The sequence below is a fragment of the Heptranchias perlo genome, chromosome 16 (assembly GCF_035084215.1).
Source record: "Heptranchias perlo isolate sHepPer1 chromosome 16, sHepPer1.hap1, whole genome shotgun sequence".
NCBI lineage: Eukaryota > Metazoa > Chordata > Chondrichthyes > Hexanchiformes > Hexanchidae > Heptranchias > Heptranchias perlo.
The window spans coordinates 53,707,486-53,730,856 of NC_090340.1; the positions used below are offsets into that span (position 1 = coordinate 53,707,486).

Consider the following 23,371-nt stretch of genomic DNA (forward strand, 5'->3'; position numbering starts at 1 on the left):
TGCCTTAGGGAGTTGGGGAAGAGTTTCCTTATTCCAAAAATTGGAAACAGGTTTTACTCTCTGTTTTTTTAACCTTCAACATTACTAGTGATTGGGGACAGTGGTGTATAATGTTGCACTGTCTGAACATCACTGACACAGATATATGATCAGTAAAAGAGACGAAGGGCTATATTTTACTCCGTTCAATGATTTTAATGAAAGAATAAGTGATAAGTGGGGAACAACACTTATTGCTCACATCTACAGCTTTACTAAAATTAATGAATGGAGTAAAATATGCCCCTAAACGATGGCCGAGTCACAGGAATATGAACCATGCACCTGGTGGGTGGTGTCCTCTCGTGTGATGGTGGTATCTGTGTTGATGATCTGGCATGTCTTGCAGAGGTTACCGTGGCAGGGTTGTGTGGCGTCGTGGACGCTGTTCTCTTGAAAGCTAGGTAATTTGCTGCGAACGATGGTCTGTTTGAGGTTGGGTGGCTGTTTAAAGGCGAGTAGTGGAGGTGTGGGGATGGCCATAGCGAGGTGTTTGTCCTCATTGATGACATGTTGAAGGCTGCGGAGAACATGGCGTAGTTTCTCCGCTCCGGGGAAGTACTGGACGGGAACACTTCAGCAGTCATGGACATTCATCCACCGACCTTCGGGTAAGCGTACTCCAAGGCGGCCTTCGAGACACACGACAACGCAAAATCGTCGAGCAGAAATTGATAGCCAAGTTCCGCACCCATGAGGACGGCCTCAACCGGGATCTTGGGTTCATGTCACGCTACACGTTACCCCACCAGCGAACAAATGTTATCTGTTTTTAATATAATGGGTCATTTGCTGGCTCTCTCTGCCTTCCGGATGTTTCTGCCTCTCTCTGTTTTTCTTCTCTGTTTTTTTTCCCTGTTTGTTTTTTTGTTGAATGTGTATTCGGGGGTTCTGCAGGTGACACCTCTCTGTCTGAACACGGTAATTGCCTTGGCAACGGGCAGTTGCAGGGGCAGTCTGTAAACACCATGTATTGTTCTATATGTATAAATGCGTAGGCTTCAAGGAGATCCTGAACATTTACCTGAGGAAGGAGGAAGTCTCCGAAAGCTTGTGAATTTAAAATAAAATTGCTGGACTATAACTTGGTGTTGTAAAATTGTTTACAATTGTCAACCCCAGTCCATCACCGGCATCTCCACACCTAAACGATTAAGCATTGAACAACTTCTCCCTATTATCTGAAAATGTGATTTTTTTTTTTAAAGTGATTTTCACCTGCATTTCAATTTTTTTAATACAAATGGAAAATTCCTGTAAGTTTTTAAAGAATAAAAACTGAAGATAAACACCCTGGTTATGTGTCACTTTGATTCATGGGGTTATCCAGTTTCTGCCATGGGTATCAGTTGGTTTGGTTCAGTAGGCACGGTAAACGTACAAGTTTATATTTCATGCAAATAAAAAAAATAGGGGGGTTGTAATTCGCAGGAAGGAAACGTCAAGTAAAATGTCGTATTGTACACCGTCTGAACGAAAGAGAGCAAGAACTTGCATTTATATAGTGCCTTTTCACATCTTTCAGGACATTCTATAGCAGTTCACTACAATGAATTACTATTCATTCAGCTATCTCTGATGTTCAGATATAAGTCATAAATATTTTGAAGTTAGCACATGGATTGTTTTCTTTTCATTAACTGAGAAAGGATAAGATTTATTGTGCCACGATTAAAAAGACAAAAGGAGGTAAATCAAGAAGTAGTGGTAAAGGTGATACTACGCTTAGGTTTTTAAAAGCCTGTAGATTATAGTTGGAAGACTAAATGAGGTAATTAATTGAACTGTTTTGACTTCCTGGGGAAGAATTAGAATAAGAGTCAGTAAAATGAGTCTTGATTTCAACAGTGAGAATACTGGGAGGAAGAGCAGCAAGAGAGGAAAGTTCAGAGGGGCAATGACCAAAGTAGTAAGAGTAAAATAAAGAGACAAGAAAGGTTGCAGCAGAGAGAGAAATGAGCGAGGTGAGAGAAGGAATGATCTATGAGACCACACACATTTTTTAAAACACTTCATTGAGAATGAAAGAAACAATGTAAATTCTTTCAAATACTTTATTAAATCACTATTGGAGTTAAAATACATAGGTTTTCAGAATCACGTATCCTCCATCATTGGCCTAAACAGCAATAAAGGTTAACTTTCTCTTTCCCCAGATGAAATGTTTCTGTTGATGTGTCTTTCATATCCTGGTAAGAGCAGCATGTTTTACATGATGGTTTTCAGTTAGTCATCTACCTTAGTGAATATGATCCTTTATTACTTTTATTGTTTTTCTTCTGTAATAGGACAAAATGCAAGAGAAGGTAAGGAGACTTTGTTCATGTTTTCAGAAACATCTAAAAAAAATGCAGGAGTCCTACCCTTGTGCAAAGTCCTGTATCCATTTTAAAAACGGAAAATGCTGGAAACACTGAGCAGGTCAGGCAGCATCTGTGGAGAGAGAAACAGAGTTAACAGGGGTAAATCTAACCTATCTCGTCGGTGGAACGTTGGCTTTACACCCCGCCCAATATTAGTCTCGATTGACTTTAATGGAGAGTAAAATCGAGCATGGTGTAAAACCAACGTTGCACCCGACCTTATCAGTTCCCCAACGGGTGGTTCAGGCTAAAATTGCCCCCATTCATCAGAACATATATCTACTATGTTATTTTGAATACTCAATTTATACATGTAGTGCGTATTAATTAGGAAAGAGGCTTTTCCCAGTAACTCAGACAATAAATCCCATTTTTATGAAGCTGACTTTTGATCATGATACTGATGATTATTTTAATAGTCTTCATACATAAATTAGGTGAATTCATTTACAGAGGTAAAGTATCACTGTTTTACATTAAGATCTTAGGTAATGATACAACAATATGTCATGATATAAAATTTGGAATGCATAACTTCTTCATAGGTAATTCCTTTGTCTGCTATTTTAACAGAAGATTTAACTCATTTCAAAATAAATGGACTGATGCCTTCCTTGCCCTTCCTGCATTCTACACTTTTTTATCTGTCCGCCTGGATTCTCTGGGTCACACACACCCATGTCTGATGGACCTTCTTCCAAACTTGTGCCAGACCTATGCCAGACCTGAGCCATTCTGATCTGTTTGTAGGAGTTAGGCAACAACAACGGTGCCTAGACATAGACTGCTATCCTTTCCGACAGGAGTATGGTTGAGATTGGAAACCAAACCAAAGCCCCTTTCCTCACACCCACCACTGCATCTGCTGATGCTCCCAGTGAAGGTGAACCGTTTTGATAGATGTGGATTATGCTTTATAACATTTTGAACTGATACAGTAAACGCACCCTTAAAATTCATGCAAAATCCTGCAGAGGAAGATAGATTGCTATTTTATTCCACATAACACCATCAGCCATACATAGGTGCAACCACTGAAGGGGAGAAGGACAAGGGGGCTATCTCCCCAAATTGTGGGGCATGGTTATATTTCTCTCTTCTGTCTGCTCCAAATTCCAGAATAGCTCCTGATGTTCCCTTCCAACTCTTTATATGTAGTTGCATCCCTATCTTCATGCTCTTCCTTCTCTTCACATCCTGACTGTCTTGAAGTCATTGCCCCATTTTCTCCCTGGAACCTCAAAAGTGGAATTTCTTACCTCCCTCAATTTTTCCTTCTTCCTGCAATCTACAGACTTTTAAAGCCTAAGCTGGTGTGACCCAATTACCATATATTTTGTTTTTGTCCTGCACTGTGGGCCTTAGTTCTGCACCTAGACTTCTCAATAAAAATATTAAACCATGAAGGGTGTTAGGGACATGAACCCCTAGTTAACTTTTAAGTCCAAAAATACAACTAAATGTATGAATTTCAAGAATATGAACTGTCACATTTTATAACTGAGCAATCTGATGAAGCGCGTGGAGAAACAGTAATAACATAATGTTAAAAAAGTAACTTTATGGCTGAATGGCCTCCTTCTGTGCTGTAACAATTCCATGATTCTATGTTTCTAAAACCAACAGAAAAGAAATAAAAGAGAATTGAAACCCACAATGCAAGAGGAGTTGGTGCACATCCCACACGTACTTGTATCACACACTAGTGTTAACCTCTTAAGTTTTTCCCACAGATGTAACTAATGAGCCACGGCTCAAATGGGATAGGAAATCTGGGGAGAGTATTTTCTGTTCAAAGCACTCCCCTATTGTCTGTTCACCCATACCAGCCATGCCACCACTAATGAAGAGGCTCCCCCTCCTCTCCTTGTGTCCTGGAACCAACTCTGTTCTTTTTAATGGAAATGTAACCTTTGACAGGTCTGGAAGCCAATCCAGAGCCACCCCACTCCAGGAAAGCACACACAAGAAGATATATCTGTAATAACATCAAGGCATGCTTTTTAAGCAAAATTTTGCTTTTCAATAGACAATGACAGAAAAAAATTGACTCCCCCAGACTTTCCTTCCCACTAAAGTAAACATTTAGACTTGCTTGTTTGTTTATTTTTCAAGTAAATGTGGTTCAGAAAGGCAAGGTAAGCTACAGATTTGGAGAATGTTATTTGTCAGAGAAGAATACTTGAGTCCCTTGGTATTGAAGAATGCTTGGAGGGCACTGGGTCCTAGATAGGACCAAAGTATCAAGACTCTGGCAGGGTCTCTTCTAGGGTAGAGCGCATGCTTCAGTGCAAGCAGCTGAAGTGTATGAAGAAAGAAAGAAAACCACTCCCTAGTCCTCTTGTTCCTTCAGGCTCTGTGAATCACCGGGTTCCACATCCTCGCTATCACTATCTAAATCCCCCCCAAGTGTAACTATCTGAGCTGGTGCCGAGGAGAGCAAAACTCGCATGTAATTCCCTCTACAAGCCACTGGTGGGCCAAATTTTTTTTTAAGAGGGGCAATGGTGGTGTAACTCATTTCGAGAAAATTCTAGGCGATCGAGCGAAATTGTTATCTGAGGAAAATTAAAGGAGTTACAGTCAGTAAAAATAAATGAAACAGGAACTTGGTAAGAGAGAAAGAGGGACAGAAGCACTGAAATTCTGATCTGGGGCCAGGATAAAGAGAGGGCAGGGGCCAGAATTTGGGCTCTTCCAGGATTCTGCCCTGTACCAAGTGCTGCTTTGCTTTACATTTTGGTTGGGGGGAAGCAATTGCACTCCACCCACATCAATGAGGCCTGTCTGGGTAGTCTATGGCTACCCATAGACTCTATGATTCTAGTCTACCCCAGGAATTCCAGCAAATTTACTCCTATAAGGTTATAACAGAACTCTCGCCAGCTAAGACCCTCAGGAAAATCCCAGAAGGTTCCCAGCCAAAGTTAATTGATGTCATAGAGGATTGATTACCTTTATGGCTCCCTTAGGAGCTGGAGATGGAAATGCTGCCAAGTTTCTACAGCCCCATGAAGGGACTCAGGGAATCTCTATTGAAGGAGCTATGAACCACTCTGTATTCTCCCAATGGATCAGGACAGGTTCCACTGATGTGCCCTGACAGGCGTCGGCTGCCCACCTGGACCATGTAAATGACCCTGTCCTCAGCCTTCCGTTTGGGCAGACGTAAGGTCCACTCCACCATACTTGCACTCAAAGAGCAGGTCCATTGGCATTTCAGGCCCAGAGAGTTTGCATTGATACCAAGTATCATGGGTAGGACCTGAAGTAAGGGAGAGAGATTGAAACTAACTAACAAAAGATCAGAAATTGTGTGCGAATCAATAACCACAGTACCTCACCTCCCACATTGGAGTGTGTTGAGCACTTGGGCGCATTGAAGATCTCAGGCCTCTGTGCCTGCATTCCCAGACAGTGGGTGCCCATCTCCATTGTATTATTGGCCTCAGTGATTGTAGTAAGGAAGGCTGTTCTATACTAGTAACCGATAACCACTGATCAAATACACAATGGTTCACAAATATAGCACAATACGATTTATTTGAAAGCAGATTCATATCATAGAATGATCATAGAATAGAAACAGGCCATTCAGCCCATCAAATCAGCACCAGTATTTTTGCCCATGATCCACCTAGTCTAATCACACTCTCCTGCTCACTCCTCTTATCCTTTAATATTACTCTTTTTCAAGTAGCTGTTGAATCCCTTTTTAAAAGAATTTATAGGCTGTCTTTCAACAACAATTTGTGGCAGAGAATTCCACATGCTAAACAGTCTCTGTGTAAAGAAACAGGGGCCAAAAATCCACAGCCCTTCCATCGGACTCCTGCTTTAACACCAGTGGGAGTGTGCCGGAAGGGTTAGTAAATTAGACTGGCATAACATTGTGGATTTCACAGGGCCTTGTAAAGGGCTGGGCCAAGAGTGGGGACTTTCTGCGCAGGGGATTCCTGCACCCCTGGTCTCATGGGGATCCAGCACATCATTGGCAGCAATGCAATACCCATGCTGAGAACCAGCGAAGCAGACCACTGATTGGCAATTGTGGGGCCCACCTAGGGGTTCAGGGTAGGACATGGCAGGACTGACATGGGCCCCTGAAGAGGAGACAAATTTTTTCAGCAAACAATTCTGCTGAATGGAGGGGTGGGGGGTGCACCCCTCCTATGATCAGCAAGTTGCACTGCAATTTGCAGCCTGTGGGGACAGGTGAGGACTTTAGATGCTCCCCTCTTGTTGCAGGTGCCGGTATTTAAATTAAAAGGCCTCAGTACAAAGCAACAAACCTTGGCACGGTCAGCAGTTGAAGGTCCTGGGCGGGCATGTCTTGTCACTTATCCCAGGATGTACCCCCCACGGATTTTGGCCCTATATTTCTAAATTCCGCTTTTATTTTTATAAGATATATAAGTAACCCACATTATAAAACAACTGGATTTAATGTAATCAAGTCAATGAATTGTTAACTAACTTTCTCCACACCTAGACAAAAGAATAAAATATTATCTTATATTGATTGATAAGAGCTGAGTGTCCAATCAGCTATTTTTAACATTTGAAATTTCAACAGCAGCCTGAGGCCAGTGAGCAGAGCTCCCAAGTCATGTGTTTAAATATACATTTCTGGAACTCTGGTTTCCATAGGATAGAAATTGCTGTTGTCAATATTAGCAAACAAATGATTTAAAAGGAATGTCATATGAACACTAATATTGCCAACAGAGATATACAGTGTCATGATTTGACAGCTACTGGCAAAATAGCTATCATAAGAACATAAGAACAGGAGTAGGCCATTCAGCCCCTCAAGCATGTTCCACCATTCAGTTAGATTATGACTGATCTGTACCTCAACTCCATTTACCTGCCTTTGCTCCATATCTCTCGATATGTTTACCTCACAAAAATCTATCGATCTCAGTCTTGAATATTTCAATTGAGCCAGCATCCATCCTCTCTTTTGGGGGAGAGAGTTCCAGATTTCCATTACCTTTTGTGTGAAAAAGTGCTTCCTGATTTCGCTTCTAAATGGCTGAGCTCTAATTTTAAGATTAAGCCCCCGTGTTCTGGATTCCCCCACCAGAGGAAATAGCTTCTATCTATCCTATCAAATCATTCTAAAGACGTTGATTAAATCACCCCTCAACCTTCTAAACACAAGGGAATAGGAACCAAGTTTTTGCAACCTGTCCTCATAATTCAGCCCTTGAAGCCCTGTCAGCTCAGCCCAGTCTCAGAAATGTTCCAGACTTGCACTGCGTGTATAGTATATAAAGGGGGCATTAGATAACAGACCTGCGAAAGTGATGAGACAAAGGTTTCTGTCTGTGAACTCTGATCCAGTTTCATGTATCAAGGAACTTCCTCCATTCCTGTTGCCAAGATCTCTGTTTTGATAAACATAAACTTCTTGAATTATTGAATAATAACATTTTAAAAATAAAGTGAAAAGCTCTTAAAGTCTTCATCTAGGAAAAGAGAACTGAACTGTGGCTTTTGATTTGAACACCACTATATCAAATAACGCCTAAATGGAGACAGCAAGAAAGAGTTAGCACAATGTCTTTTGACTTAGTTTTCAAGGCAGGTCGAACTGCTAGGTTGACAGTCCCTCTCTCTATTCCTTGCAAGGATCCTGAATTGAATGAATTTGTGCAATATGAATCTGCTTTCTACTAGGTGTCAGCTCAGGATCCGAACCCCCCCCCGCCATAATTCAGTGCTAATTGACATTTCTGCAGTGAGATCGCACTATGCGCTATTGGCAACAATCACATTAATGAGTTTGTGTGAAGCTCCTCCATCTACTGTTTTAACAAAGACATTAACCAATTTAAAATGAGCTGGTCTTTGGTGATTTCAAATAATACGATTTCAACCCATAGATTACTGGCCTCATTCAGATAGATCATGAGAACAGTGCAGTAAAAACAGAAAATGCTGGAAATTCTCAGCAAGTCAGGCAGCATCTGTGAAGAAAGAAACAGAGTTAACATTTCAGGTCGATGACCCTTCGTCAGAACTGGAAGAAGTTGAAGATTAAACAGTTTTTAAGCAAGTACAGAGCCGGAGAAAGTGGGGGGAAGGAAGGGGAGGGGAGGAAAGAACAAAAGGGAAGGTCTCTGATAGGGTGGAGGGCAGGAGTGATTAAATGACAAAAGGGATGATGGTGCAAGGCAAGGAGGGTGGTAATGGGGCAAGTAAAGAAACAAAAGATGGGTCTAGAGGAGCTGTAAATGGCGACAGCAGAACCATTACCAGCACCTGCTGTCCGAAAAAATGGGAGTGGTTATGATCTGAAGTTATTGAAATCAATGTTCAGTCCAAAAGGTTGTAAAGTGCCTAATCGAAAGATGAGGTGCTGTTCCTCGATCTTCCATTGCTCTTCATTGGAACAGTGTAAGAGGCCGAGGACAGAGAGGTCAGAGTGGAAGTAGGATGGAGAATTAAAATGGAAGGTTAGGGTCACGCTTGCGGACTGGGCGGAGGTGTTCAGCAAAGCGATCACCCAATCTGCGTTTGGTCTCCCCAATGTAGAGGAGACCGCATTGTGTGCAGCGAATACAGTATACTAAATTGAAAGAAGTACAAGTAAAACGCTGTTTCACCTGGAAGGAGTGTTTGGGGCCCTGGACGGTGGGAAGGGAAAAGGTGAAACAGCAGGTGTTGCATGTCCTGCACTCACATGGGACGATGCCATGGGAAGGAGAGCATGTGTTGGGGATGATGGAAGAGTGGACCAGGGTGTCGCAGAAGGAACGGACCCTTCGGAATGCTGAAAAGGGAGGGGAGGGGAAGATGTGTTCGGTGGTGGCATCTCACTGGAGGTGGCTCAAATGGCGGAGGATGATACATTGAATGTGGAGGTTGGCGGGGTGTAAGGTGAGGACAAGAGGGACCTTTTCATAGTTCTGGGAGGGAGGGGAAGGGGTGAGGGCGGAAGTGCGGGAAATGGGACAAATGAGGTCGAGGGCCATGTCAACTACAGTGGAGGGGAATCCTCGGTTGAGGAAAAAGGAAGACATATCAGAAGCACTGATGTGGGAGGTGGCGTCGTCAGAACAGATGTGACGGAGACGGAGAAACTGGGAGAAGGGATTAGAGTCCTTACGGGAAGGGGGTGGGAGGAAGTGTAATCAAGGCAACACCCTGATCCACTCTTCCATCACCCCCAACAACTGCTCTCCTCCACATGGCACTTTCTCGTGGTTCTGCTGTTTCCAATTTACAGCTCCTCCACAGATGCTGCCTGACTTGCTGAGAATTTCCAGCATTTTATTTGTGAATTATCTGAAACAATAAAATTATTTCAGATTTCCAGCATCTGCAGTATTTTGCTTTTGATCATGAGAACAGTGTGTTTGGGAGATGGAAATGGCATATGAGATTCTTTCTTAAGTTTGGGTCAGAGCAGATCCGTGGAGTATAATAGAGACCTTTAAGTTGCATCTAAAGCATTCATATCTGACTTGAGAGTACTTGATGCTGACAGCGGATGTAAAATCATAGGGGCCTAATTCCGGGAGGTGGGGAAAGCACAACTCAGACAGATCGTCTCTGGGGTGCCAGGAACTTGGGATGGAACTCGGATCCGCCATATTTCCACCCCATGAAAATTGTGCCCCAAATTCAGTTCGGGAGTCTTCTGCCCAACTCTCAAGTCTACAGATAGCTTTGTTGTCAGACAGCTAGACATGTTTCCAGACCATCCCGGTAATTTCACACATTATACCCTCCAGCAGCAGCCATGACAGCACAGAGTTGTATTAGAAGGCAGGCCTTGTTTCCTTTTTGGGCAAAGAACTAAAAAATGCCACTGTCCACTTCAGCCGATAAAGGCCTCTGACTTCCCCTTTGAACTGCTGCTCCAACATTCCACTGGGCACTCAGGGTGGGCACCTCTATTGTGCCTGTACCCACCCCAACCATTTAAATTACCTCATTCACCTTAATTGCATGGGATCAACTCCAGGGCACAATGGCCAACAGAAGACTGGTGGCTGAGCAAGGACCCTGAAATTTCAGGCCCATAAAATTTTCTATTCCTCAATTATTGACTTTAGCTCACCTTAGGTGCAAAAATTCTCACAGCAAAAAAAGTTATGATTCTGACAACAATAAATTATACATAATGGACAATTTATTGCAGAATATAACTGGTATAAAAATGGAGAGAGCAAATACCTTCAAAAAGTTCATCTATTGTAGCATCTCTGGCTCAGGTTCATCCTTGACATGCAAATGAAACTGCCCCTAGTCAACTTGGGTTAGCGGTTTTTATGACTACTTTCTTATCTTAGGAATTCTGTAACAGTATATATTAAAAGTAATCTCCTGCCATCACATGACAGTAATTACTTCCTGCAAGTGATGTTGAGGAGTTTTCCTTCCTGTTCATGGTTTTTACATAAACTTCTTTAATTATTGGCACTGTATTGTAGGGTTCTCCTGATAGTGTTGTTACTGCTTGGGACTGTGCTATGTGTTAAGAGTTTTCCTATTGAGAAACCTAAGTGAGCGGCTAAGGTCTACAGTATAGGGAAACACCAAGGTCTAAAATGATAGGAGAAGATGAGATAAATCAAGAAGCTTTAATGATGGCAAGCATGGGTTTCAAGAGCCTGCAGATTGTAGCAGGAAAGGATACCTGAGAGGTAAGAAGTTCCACAGTTTTGAGGCTGTAGGAAAGAATGAGTTGAGTCGAAGACAGTGCAATGAGTGTTTCAACACAATGAGGATGAAGGGAGGTGGAAGAGTGTTTGAGCTTAGGAAGGAGGAGAAGAGAAGGAGGTTCAGATGAACACTGGCTACAGTAGTTTTGAGAAAATAGAAAGAGATAAGAAAGGTTGTGATGGACAGTGAGATTGGAAGCCAGAAGGAAATAACAGAGACATTAAACAAATAGAAGACACAAAAAACATATTGGAAATAGTGGGGAACCAAGGGTCTAATAAGAGTATGTTAACTTTGAGTGATTCGTGTACAAGGACACACAAATCCCTCTGAATACCAACATTTCTTAGTCTCCCACCTTTTAAAAAATATTCTTCTTTTCTATTCTTCCTATCAAAGTAGATAATTTTACATTTCCCCACATTATATTCCATCTGCCACCTTCTTGCCCACTCACTTAACCTGTCTATATCCCTTTGCAGCCTCTTTGCGTCCTCCTCGCAGCTTACTTCCCCACCTGGCTTTGTATCATCAGAAAACTTGGATACATTACACTCAGTCCCCTCATCTAAGTCATTGATATATATTGTAAACAGCTGAGGCCCAGGCAATGATCCTTGCGGCACCCCACTAGTTACAACCTGCCAACCCGAAAATGACCCGTTTATTCCTACTCTCTGTTTTCTATCCGTTAACCAATCCTCAACCCATGCTAATATATTACCCCCAATCACATGAGCCCTAATTTTGTGTAACAAGCTCTTGTGCAGCACCTTATCGAATGACTTCTGAAAATCAAAATATACGACATCCACTGGTTCCGCCTTATCTACCCTGTTGGTTACACCCTCAAAAAACTCTAATAAATTTGTCAAACACGATTTCCCTTTCATGAAACCGTCTTGACTCTGCCTAATTATGTTATGATTTTCTAAGTGCCCTGTTACCACGTCCTTAATAATAGATTCTAGCATTTTGCCTACTACTGATGTCAGGCTAACTGGCCTATAGTTCCCTGTTTTCTCTCTCTCTTCTTTCTTGAATAGCAGAGTTACCTTTGCTACCTTCTAATCCAAGGGGACTGTTCTGGAATCTAGGGAATTCAGGAAGATCAAAACCAATGCATCCATTATCTCTGCAGCCACCTCTTTTAAAACCCTAGGATGTAGGCCATCAGGTCCAGTGGATTTGTCGGCTTTTAGTCCCAATAATTTCTCCAGCACTTTTTCTTTTTTAATCTTAATTACTTTAAGAAGGACGCAAAGAGGCTGCAAGGGGATACAGACAGGCTAAGTGAGTGGACGAGAAGGTGGCAGATGGAATATAATGTGGGGAAATGTAAAATTATCTACTTTGATAGGAAGAATAGAAAAGCAGAATATTTTTTAAAAGGTGAGAGACTAAGAAATGTTGGTATTCAGAGGGATTTGTGTGTCCTTGTACACGAATCACAGAAAGTTAACATGCAGATACAGCAAACAATTAGGAAGGCAAATGGTATATTAGCCTTTATTGCAAGGGGGTTGGAATATAAGAGCAAGGAGGTCTTACTGCAATTATATAGAGCTCTGGTGAGACCACACCTGGAGTACTGTGTACAGTTTTGATCTCCTTACCTAAGGAAGGATATACTTGTCTTAGAGGGAGTGCAACGAAGGTTCACTAGATTGATTCCTGGGATGAGAGGGTTGTCCAATGAGGAGAGATTGAGTAGAATGGGCCTACATTCTCTGGAGTTTAGAAGAATGAGAGGTGATCTCATTGAAATGTATAAAATTCTTAGTGGGCTTGACAGGGTAGATGCTGAGGGACTGTTCCACCTGGCTTGAGAGTCTAGATTTAGGGGTCATAATCTCAAGATAAGGTGTCGGCCATTTAGGACCAAGATGATGAAATGTTTCTTTGCTCAGAGGGTTGTGAATCTGTGGAATTCTCTTCCCCTGAGGGCTGTGGGTGCTCAGTCACTGAGTATATTCAAGACTGAGATCAATAGATTTTTGGACACCAAGGGAATCAAGGGATATGGGGACAGGATGGGAAAGTGGAGTTGAGGTAGAAGATCAGCCATGATCTTATTGAATGGCGGAGCAGGCTCAAGGGTCTGTATGGACTACTCTTGCTCCTATTTCTTATGTTCTTTTGTTCTTATGAGATAGGACATTAGCCATTGTTTGGTGGAAGAACTAAAAGATGCAGAGAAAGATACTGGAGTCTGGTCTCACTACAATTAGCTTCTCTAGAGTGGGTAATCGTTTTCAACATGGTTCACTGACTTCAGCAGTTTATTATACCTAATGCCATGGATACCAGGGAGAAGGCCCTCCAGACAAGAATACGTTATATTCACTGAATTGATAGTTTGCATGTTACATTGAATTACACAGAATTTACAGGACAGAAACGGGCCATTCAGCCAATGTTTATGCTCCACACAAGCCTCCTCCCACCCTACTTCATCTCACCCTATCAGCTTATCCTTCTATTCCTCTCTCCCTCATGTACTTACCTAGCTTCTCCTTAAATGCATCTGTGCTATTCCCCTCAAACACTCCTTGTGGTAGTGATGTTCCACAACCACTCTCTGGATAAAGACGCTTCTCCTGAATTCCCTATTGGATTTATTAGTGACTATCTTATATTTATGACCTCTAGTTTTGGACTCCCCCACAAGTGGAAACATCTTCTCTATGCCTACCCTATGAAACCCCTTCATAATTTTAAAGACCTCTATTAGATCATCCCTCCTTTGAAAAAATTCACCAAAAAAAAAATTTGAAAAAATGTTTTCAAATGCAAAGAAAATTCAGCAATCATTGAATGTGCTGTGCACATGGCAAACAACCGAGGCTTTCATACCCTGTGGGCGAACGTTAAAATACAGTTTTTGAATCATTTTACGTCATAGCAAATTAACTGGAAAAAAAACAGCTGATTCTAGTTGGACCATACCTCTGTGACTTCTAATGTCCTTGTACTTGGATTTTCATGACAAATTTATGTCAATAGTGGTTACTCCCCTGAATTAGCCTTGTAGTTCTGAACTTAAATATATCGTGCTGAATAGTATGTTTAAGTGACAATAATTATACTGTACCTTTCTTTTCATCTGATATAAGATTCATGTAATAAGATCATTACATTGTCATTGGAAAAATACCATTGAAAATCAGTTGAGGGACTAGAATTTGACAATCAAATTGAAGGATATAGTCAGCAATATAAATCTCAAACTTTACAATTTCTGTTTTTATTACTGAGAGAATGAGTTGGAGAGCCATGGGCCAATGATCAGAACACCACTAAGGTTGAAAAGAGTAGCAGAGAAAATGAGACAAATACTGGAGATTGGAATCAGAATAGGCAGCTCCAGTTGAAGAATTAGCATTGGCCCAGGTATGATGGGCCAAATGGCTTCCTACTGAACAGCAATTTCTATGATTCTATGAAAATGAGAAGTAACGGTTAGATGACATCAACCTTGGATTTTAAAAGGTTGTAGGTTGTAAGATGAAGGGAAGATTGAGAGAGGTAGAGAGTTTCATGGTTCTGGGAAAGAATGAGTTAGGACAGGAGACAGTGTGGTGAGTCTTTATTTCAACACAGGGAAGATGCAGCAAAGAGGAACAGCATGCTGGATGGTATATTTAGAGCTCTGGAGGAACGAGCCTGGTGAGTTTAGAGGAGCAACAACCATTTTAGTGTTGCTAAAATAGAGAAAGACAAGATAGATTGCAACTGAGGCAGTGTTAGAGGGTGAGAATGAGAGAATGAGTGCCTATCGCTAACTTTATCTTGTATCTTGTCCGGGAATGTGAGAGAGATGCTAGAAGAGCCTCACCAGATATGGGAGCGGTACTCAAGTCTGGGACAGACGTGGGCTGTGCAAAGAGTCAAGGCTTGGTGAGAGTGTGAAAAGTGCTTGGCAAGAAAGACAAAACTGAGCTTCGTAGAGGCAGCTCTAACAATGCTGAGATTTGGGAGTTGTATTTAGTAAGCCGACCATTATTTTTCAGAATTTAAAACATCTGCTACTAATTCAGGATGGAAATTTACTGCAACCCTTTCTGGTCATGCAGTGAAACACTGGGCTGGAACTTGCTCCGACTGGCATGGCTGTCGGCAAGGCTGCGGACAAAGACTACGAAAATACTTACCTTGTGGTCTCCAACGTCCACTTGCTTCATTTTAAGTTTTTTCTCAGTTCAGCGATGTGATATCAGCACATCTTCCTTCGGGAATGGAAGCCCCGCCCACAGAATCTGTCAAGAAGAGAAGTCACACCCACAAGCAGGCAAGTAAAACTCATTCATTTAAAGTGAACTTGTTTATGTTAGTGTAAATAAAAATTTAACATACCTTATTACAAAAAGCCAAGCAAATTATTTAATTTAATGAAACTTACAGAAGTTGAAAGTTAAAAAAAAAAATTTTAATTAAAAAAAAATTTAATGATTAAAAAATATTAAAATGAGATTAATTTGATATTCCACATTTTTAAAATTTAATTTTTTGTTGTTCCGCAGTCATTAACAGTCACCGCACTTTTAAAATGTAGTGTAGGGCTGGTATTTTCCAGCGTACTTTTGGAGGCGTAAGTATCTTCGTTCCAGCTGGGCAGATGGGTAAGTTTACGAATGTTTCCTGATTTTATTGATTGTAGCTTAGGTGGCCCTTTAATTCGTAACTGTCAAACCGACAGCGATCCAATGGGAGCAAGTTCGTGATTTTGGGGTTTTACTGCACATGTGCACACTCGCGAACTTGCGCAATCAACTCGCCGGCCGTTGGAGAGGACGCCGTCATGGAGTGGCGTCCTCAGGTGAGTAATTTCTGGCCCACTATGTTCTGCATGTGGTGGTCTTATCATTCACTGTCACATTTGCCTGATAATCACTTCTTTTTCATTCACAAACTGTAACACGGTTGTCAAATGTTATACTAGTGCACAGGGATGCCGTTTAGTAAAACTGGATAAAGTAATTTCAGAAATGTATGAATCCGTAGAACAATTCATGATTCACGCCCACATACAAACACACACGTACACTGTCTTGTTCTATTCTCTGTTTTGGACAAATATCAAAGAATGCAAGAAACCATTTAGTCCATTGAAACCCATCCCTCTAATGCACCAACTCACCCAGGCCCATAATCCAATTTTATTTTGAAACATAAGTAGCAGAAATGCTGCTAAATTAAATGGTGAGTTACTATTTTGGCGTCCTATGGGTGCCTTCTAATGGAAAAGTATTGTACTGTCATCAATTTCTTGTAGAGTATTTAGTTAGATTCTGTAAGGTTGGTAAAATAGGATTTTCAAAGGTCTGATCCAAATCCTTTAAGATTGCAATAGAATTTGATCTGATTTTAAGACAATGGGTTATATTTTCATCTCTACCGCCTGGGCAGTAATAAAGCAGGGAAAGGTTGCACACCCTCTACATGACCCGTCTGATTTTCGTTCCCTTAATTTCAATGAAATGAAAATGTCTATGGAGCTGGCAGGGGAGGAACAGCATTTTGGTGCATTGAAAAGCGGTGATGTAAATTGGAAAAAGCATTGACAGAAATGTATGAGTCCATTGGATATTTCATAATTCTGGTACGCACAGAAATGCGCCGTGCCAAGGATTGGTAAGACGTGGGGTTTGTGGCTGCATTTCCTCACGTGGCAAGTTTCTGAACTGTTGGGGTGGAACATGAGCAGGGTGAACTGTTTCTTCAGACAGAGGAAGTGACATTTGTTGGGTGAATCACCCTGGGTTGCTTCCAGGAACCTGGTAACTGCCAGTTACAACATCAATCTGCATTTATATAGCGATTTTAATGTAGTAAAACATCCCAAGGCGCTTCACAGGAGCGATATCAAACAAAATTTCACACCGAGCCACATAAGAGATAAGAAAGAGTAAAGGCAAGAAGTCACTTGTGGGAGTAGTTAATAGGCCCCCTAACAGTAACCACACTGTAGGACAGGGTACACAGGAAGAAATAATAGGGGCCTGTGAGAAAGGAACAGCGATAATCATGGGTGATTTTAATCTACGAATAGATTGGAAGAATCTGATTGGCAAAGGTAGCCTGGAAGATGAGTTCATAGTGTGCTTTCAGGACAGTTTCTTAGAGCAGCACATTCTAGAGCCAGAGAGCAGGCTATTCTAGATCTGGTATTGTGTAATGAGACAGGATTAATTAATCACCTCATTGTAAAGGAGCCTCTAGGTAGCAGTGATCACAATATGATTGAACTTCATGTTCAATTTGAGGGAGAGAAGAGTAAGTCTAAGACTAGTGTTTTAAACTTAAATAAGGACAATTATGAGGGCATGAAGACAGAGCGGGCTAAAGTGAACTGGGAAATTAGGTTAAGGGATAGGTCAGTAGAGATGCAGTGGCAGACATTTAATGAGATATTTTGTAACACTCAGCAAAGATACATTCCAGTGAGAAAGAAAGACTCTAGGGGAAGGACGTACCATCCGTGGCTAAATAAGGAAGTTAAAGATAGTATCAAATTGAAAGAAAAAGCATATAATCCCGCGAAGATTAGTGGCAGGTCAGAAGATTGGACAGAATATAAAAAACAGCAAAGAATGACTAAAAGAATAATAAGGAGGGAGAAATTCAGTATGAGAGAAAGCTAGCTAGAAATATAAAAACAGATAGTAAGAGCTTCTACAGGTATTTAAAAAGGCAAAGAGTAAGTAAAGTGAGTGTTGGTCCTCTAGAGAGTGAGTCTGGGGAATTAATAATGCAGAATAAAGAAATGGCGGATGAATTGAACAGATATTTTGCATCCATCTTCATTGTAGATGATACAAATAACATGCCAGAAATAAATGTGAATCAAGAGGTGAAAGGGAGGGAGGAATTTAAAACATTTACAATCACCAGGGAAAGGGTTCTGAAAAAAATATTAGAACTAAAAGCTGACAAGTCCCCAGGTCCTGACAGACTTCATCCTAGGGTCTTAAAAGAAGTGACTGCAGAGATAATAGATGCATTGGTATTAATTTTCCAAAATTCCCTAGATTCTGGAAGTGTCCCATTGGTTTGGAAAATAGCGAATGTAACTCCTCTTTTCAAGAAAGGAGGGAGACAGAAAGCAGGAAACTATACGCCAGTTAGCTTAACATCTGTCATAGGGAAAATGCTAGAACCTATTATTAAGGAGGTTATAGCAGGGCGTAGAAAATCTCAATGCAATCAGGCAGAGTCAACACGGCTTTGTGAAAGAGAAATCATGTTTGACTAATTTATTAGCGTTCTTTGAGGAAGTAACAAGCAACGTGGATAAAGGGGATCCTGTGGATGTGGTGTACTTGGAATTCCAGAAGGCTTTTGACAAGGTGCCACATCATAAGGGCTCATGGTGTAGGGGGTAACATATTAGTATGGATAAAGGATTGGTTAGCTAACAGGAAACACAGAGTAGGCATTTTCAGGTTGGCAAGATGTAACAAGTGGAGTGCCACAGGGATCAGTGCTTGGGCCTCAGCTACTTACAATCTATATCAATGACTTGGATGAAGGGACCGAATGTATGGTTGCTAAATTTGCTGATGACACAAAGGTAGGTAGGAAAGTAAGTTGTGAAGAGGACATAAGGAGTCTGCAAAGGGATATAGATAGGTTAAGTGAGTGGGCAAAAATTTGGCAAATGGAGTATAATGTGGGAAAATGTGAACTTGTCCACTTTGGCAGGAGGAATAGAAAAGCAGTATATTATTTAAATGGAGAGAGATTGCAGAACTCTGAGGTACAGAGGGATCTGGGTGTCCTAGTACATGAATCACAAAAAGTTAGTATGCAGCTACAGCAAGTGATTAGGAAGGCAAATGGACCGTTGTCATTTATTGCAAGGGGAATGGAATATAAAAGTAGAGATGTTTTCCTACAGTTGTACAGGGCATTGGTGAGACCACATTTAGAATACTGTGTGCAGTTTTGGTCTCCTTATTTAAGAAAGGACATAATTGCTTTAAAGGCAGTTCAGAGAAGGTTCATTCGACTGATTCCTGGGATGAGGGGGTTATCTTATGAGGAAAGGTTAGACAAGTTGGGCCTGTATACACTGGAGTTTGGAAGAATGAGAGGTGATCTTATTGAAACATATAAGATCCTGAGGGGACTTGAAGGGGTAGATGCTGAGAGGATGTTTCCCCTTGTGGGAGAGACTGGAACTAGGGGCCACAGTTTAAAAATAAGGGTCTCCCATTTAAGACAGAGATGAGGAGAATTTTTTTCTCTCAGAGGGTGGTGAGTCTGTGGAACTCCCTTCCCCAGAGAACGGTGGAGGCAGGGTCATTGAATATTTTTACGGATGAGTTAGATAGATTCCTGATTAACAAGGGAGTCAAAGGTTACAGTAGGTAGATAGGAAAGTAGGGTTGAGGTCACAATGAGATCAGCAATGATCTTATCAAATGGGAGAGCAGGTTCGAGGGGCCGAAAGGCCTACTCCTGCTCTTAATTCGTATGTATGTTCGTATAAGGAGATATTAGGACAGGTGACCAAAAGCTTGGTAAAAGAGATAGGTTTTAAGGAGAGTCTTAAAGGAGGAGAGAGAGGTAGAGACGTGGAAAGATTTAGGGAGGGAATTCCAGAGCTTAGGGCCTAGGCAGCTGAAGGCATGGCCGCCAATAGTGGAACAATTAAAATTTGGGATGCGCAAGAGGCCAAAATTGGAGGAGCGCAGAGATCTTAGAGGGTTGTAGGGCTGGAGGATGTTTCAAAGATAGAGGGGGGGGCAAGGCCATGGAGGGATTTGAAAACGAGGATGAGAATTTTAAAATCAAGGCATTGCTGGACCCAGGACCCAGTGTAGATCAGCGAGCACAGAGATGATGGTGAACAGGACTTGGTGCGAGTTAGGATACAGGAGAGGGATGCTAGGGAATGGAGTTTGTGGCAGGGACCGAAGACAATGGATTCAGTCTTCCCAATATTTGGTTGGAGGAAATTTCTGCCTATCCAGTACTGGATGTCGGACAAGCAGCGTGACAAATCAGAGAGAGTGGAGGGGTCGAGAGACTAGTGTTGGTGGTGTCCTCAGAGCAGGCTGTCTTCCAGGAGATAGTTCAAGACACCTAACATATACCAGGAAAGTAATTCAAAGGGGGAAATGAAGAGGTGATTGTATATGCATGGGTCAAGAATGAGGTTACAATGTAGGAGACTTTAAATTTAACATGATGTTGATGATGTTGTAAATATTTGTTAGGTCGATCTCTTCTTGCAGGGAGGCCAATATTTTAATATTACTAATTGATCTTCCTTGGTTTTGCACATGGGGAGTCACGGCCAAGTATAATCTTCAGATAAAACAGGGTTCGAGGACAAGAGAATAATTGGACCAGAGTGCGCAGAGGTAATTCAGTTCCCATTTTAAAGTCATACGTTCTGTCCTTATTTTTATATTACCATTCTAAATTTGTCCAAATTTATATTAGAAACTGCCTATGTAAACTTATGCTGTAATTATATCCTTCCACCAGTGGTGGCACTGCAGCAATATTTTTAATATATTATAAATACATTTGTTTGAGGAAATCTATTTCCTGGATCATTCATTTTTCTATAATAATTTGAATTATGCTGCATGCACTATATTATCATTTCTATTAGCCCTCTATCTTTCTGTTCTGAATCCATCTTTCCAATTATTTTGTCTGTTTTCCATTTGTTGAACATGTTTCTCAACAGTCAGACAAGCCTTAGTAACAAAACTTAGCGATAATGGGGACAAACAAGCAAAACACAGAAATAACCATAAGGAATCATAGATTTTCTTTTCAAACTGTACATTTTGATATTTTAATGTACACGTTAAAAGCTTATTTTGATCTTTCACTTTGCTCGTTGTCAACAATGAGTTTCTATTCTGCAATCAACTGCTAGCCACATTCACTGACTTCTGTAAGCTGTATTATATTTTTTCCTTTTTGCCATTTTTAAATCTCCCTGCGATTTCAACCAATCTGTTCTGGAAGGCAAACAAGTGAGCTGCTACTGGTCATCTGTAAACGCTGCTCCTTAACTGCATCCAAGAATACTCTTAGGTATTTTAATTTCTCCTTTCTCTCCCTCCAATGGGGAAATCTCTCATTTCATGTAACGATCTAATAGCATGAGTGTGATAAGGAATTCACCAACAGTGAAATGGTGGGGCTGTGGGCCCACATTCAACTACCCTGTAACTAAGTATGAGTTTTATTGTACCATTCTACGTGGTTATAGGGTTAATTAGGTGGTGGCTTTTATCTAAAGTAGAATGCATCTCAATAGTTTCCAACAACATTACATCACGTGTTCAACTGGCATTAACTTGCCCATTAACTTTGCACATGAAGTACAGCGTCTAAGAAATGTTTGATCGCTGATTAGATTAACTGAGAAAGAGAACAAACTATAAAATGCTGCTCATTGATTACAGATTGAAGAGCAGAATTTAAATTTTCTGTTTCTTTTTTGAGAAGGCATTATTTTTCTCGGAGGCAATATACATGAACCCTTATTTCAGAGGACCATTGCTGCCATTTCCAGTCAAGCCTGACAGAAGGGTGTCGTTGACCCTGCAATGTAACCTGAAAATGTGTGCAGTGAATGGTGTCTCAGTCAAAGCAATCAAAGAGGAAATTATGAATTTCTCAGTCGACTCAGAATGAGTGAACACTGAAGTAGGGGGAATGTTCTGTTTTCCTTCAAAATTTGGGTTGAAATATCTGGCTGTTTTGGGTGGGTTGAAGTGTTGTCTCTTTTTCCTGATTGTTTTTGGTCATCTTTATTTAATGACTCACAAACATGGTTCTGTATTTAAAGACAAGAAGGAAAATGCTGGTTAACAACATTTATTGGGTGCAGAATGTGTTATCTAGTGGTTTTTACTATGATTAACAAGTTCTTTTTTCTCCGCCGATTTTATTTCCTTTACCACTCCTCTTCTAAAGGCAAGAACTCTCGCTGAGGTACATTTCCGAAGGCACTGGCAGCCATCGGGTACCTCATCCAAAGTGGCAACTTTTTATGCATGAGCATGGACAGTGACTTCTAGCAAGCTATTCGGCCACAACATGATGTCAGAGCCAAGCCCAATCCTATCCTCAGTCAACATCAATGCCTACATTCTTCCTAGCAGTTAGCACGTTTATAAGAGCTTTCTATTTTTCCCAACAAGGAATCTGCAGATGGAATGGACGATCAAATTCTCCTCAGAACTGCTGTAATTGTGCTGGGACCAGGGAAGAGTTATCTGTGGGATGCACCTGGGTTGAATAATGTAAGTTGTGGTGTTGGATTGTCAGTGGCTGTGATGCCTGATGCAAGCAACAGTGCAGGTGTTTTCCATGAGCTCAGTACGTGAGGTGACCATGACAAAATGCCTAATTATTTTTTCTAGACTTACCAAATTCTGGGAGATTCCTCTCTGATCATCGAGGGTGATCAAGAACGAGTTCCAGGAGATAACAGTCACAGACTGGTACATCACCCAATATCCCACCTATCTGTTGCATGCAGCGACATCAGCCTTCTCCAGGAACTTATCCAGCTCATTTTTCAACATTTGCAGCAAATCCACACTCATTGCACAAGCCAGAAATTTATTCCAAAGGTCAATGACCTTCTGCAAAAAGAAAAACCTGACGTCTAATCTAATCTTATGCTTAGGTAATTTAAGTAACAAGGGTAATGCAATAATCGTGAGGGACATTAATCTTCACATAGACTGGGCAAACCAAATTGGCAAAAGTAGTTTGGAGGACAAGCTCATGGAATGCATTTGAGACAGTTTTCTAGAATAATATGTTGAGGAACCAACTAGGGAACAGGCTATTTTAGATCTAATACTGTATAATGAGACAGGGTTAATTAGTAATCTTATAGTTAAGGATTCTCCGGGGACAAGTGATCATAATATGATAGAATTTCATATTGAGTTTGAGTGATGTAGTTAAGTCTGAAACTAGGGTCTTAAATTTAATAAAGCCGATTACATAGGTATGAGGGGTGAGTTGGCTAAGGTTGCCCAGTCTATGTGAAGATTAATGTCCCCCACGATTATTGCATTACCCTTGTTACTGCTTGTGTCTGTCTCTCTGTCTGTCTCTCACAGTTATTTTTACCACTTCTCATTCAATCCTAGGAGTCTTTCCTTCCCTCCTTCCCTCTATCTTTGCTTTGCCTTCTGTATGCCTTCTGGTGTGGCTTTCACACATGTTCCTTCCATTGGTTAAGATGATGAAAGGCAACATGTAAATTATAATCACTGGAATTGGACGGTGCTGCTGAG

The 23,371-nt window shown here is 41.2% G+C and overlaps 1 long non-coding RNA gene across 1 annotated transcript; it reads right to left on the minus strand.

The window, feature by feature from the left end:
• Positions 1-2,112: 2,112 nt before the first annotated feature.
• Positions 2,113-22,551, minus strand: LOC137333368 (uncharacterized). The gene is made up of 5 exons (XR_010965880.1): positions 22,487-22,551; positions 15,236-15,340; positions 7,704-7,795; positions 2,403-2,472; positions 2,113-2,318 (listed from the first exon to the last, which is right to left on the minus strand). It is a non-coding gene; the product is annotated as an uncharacterized lncRNA (long non-coding RNA).
• Positions 22,552-23,371: the final 820 nt, after the last annotated feature.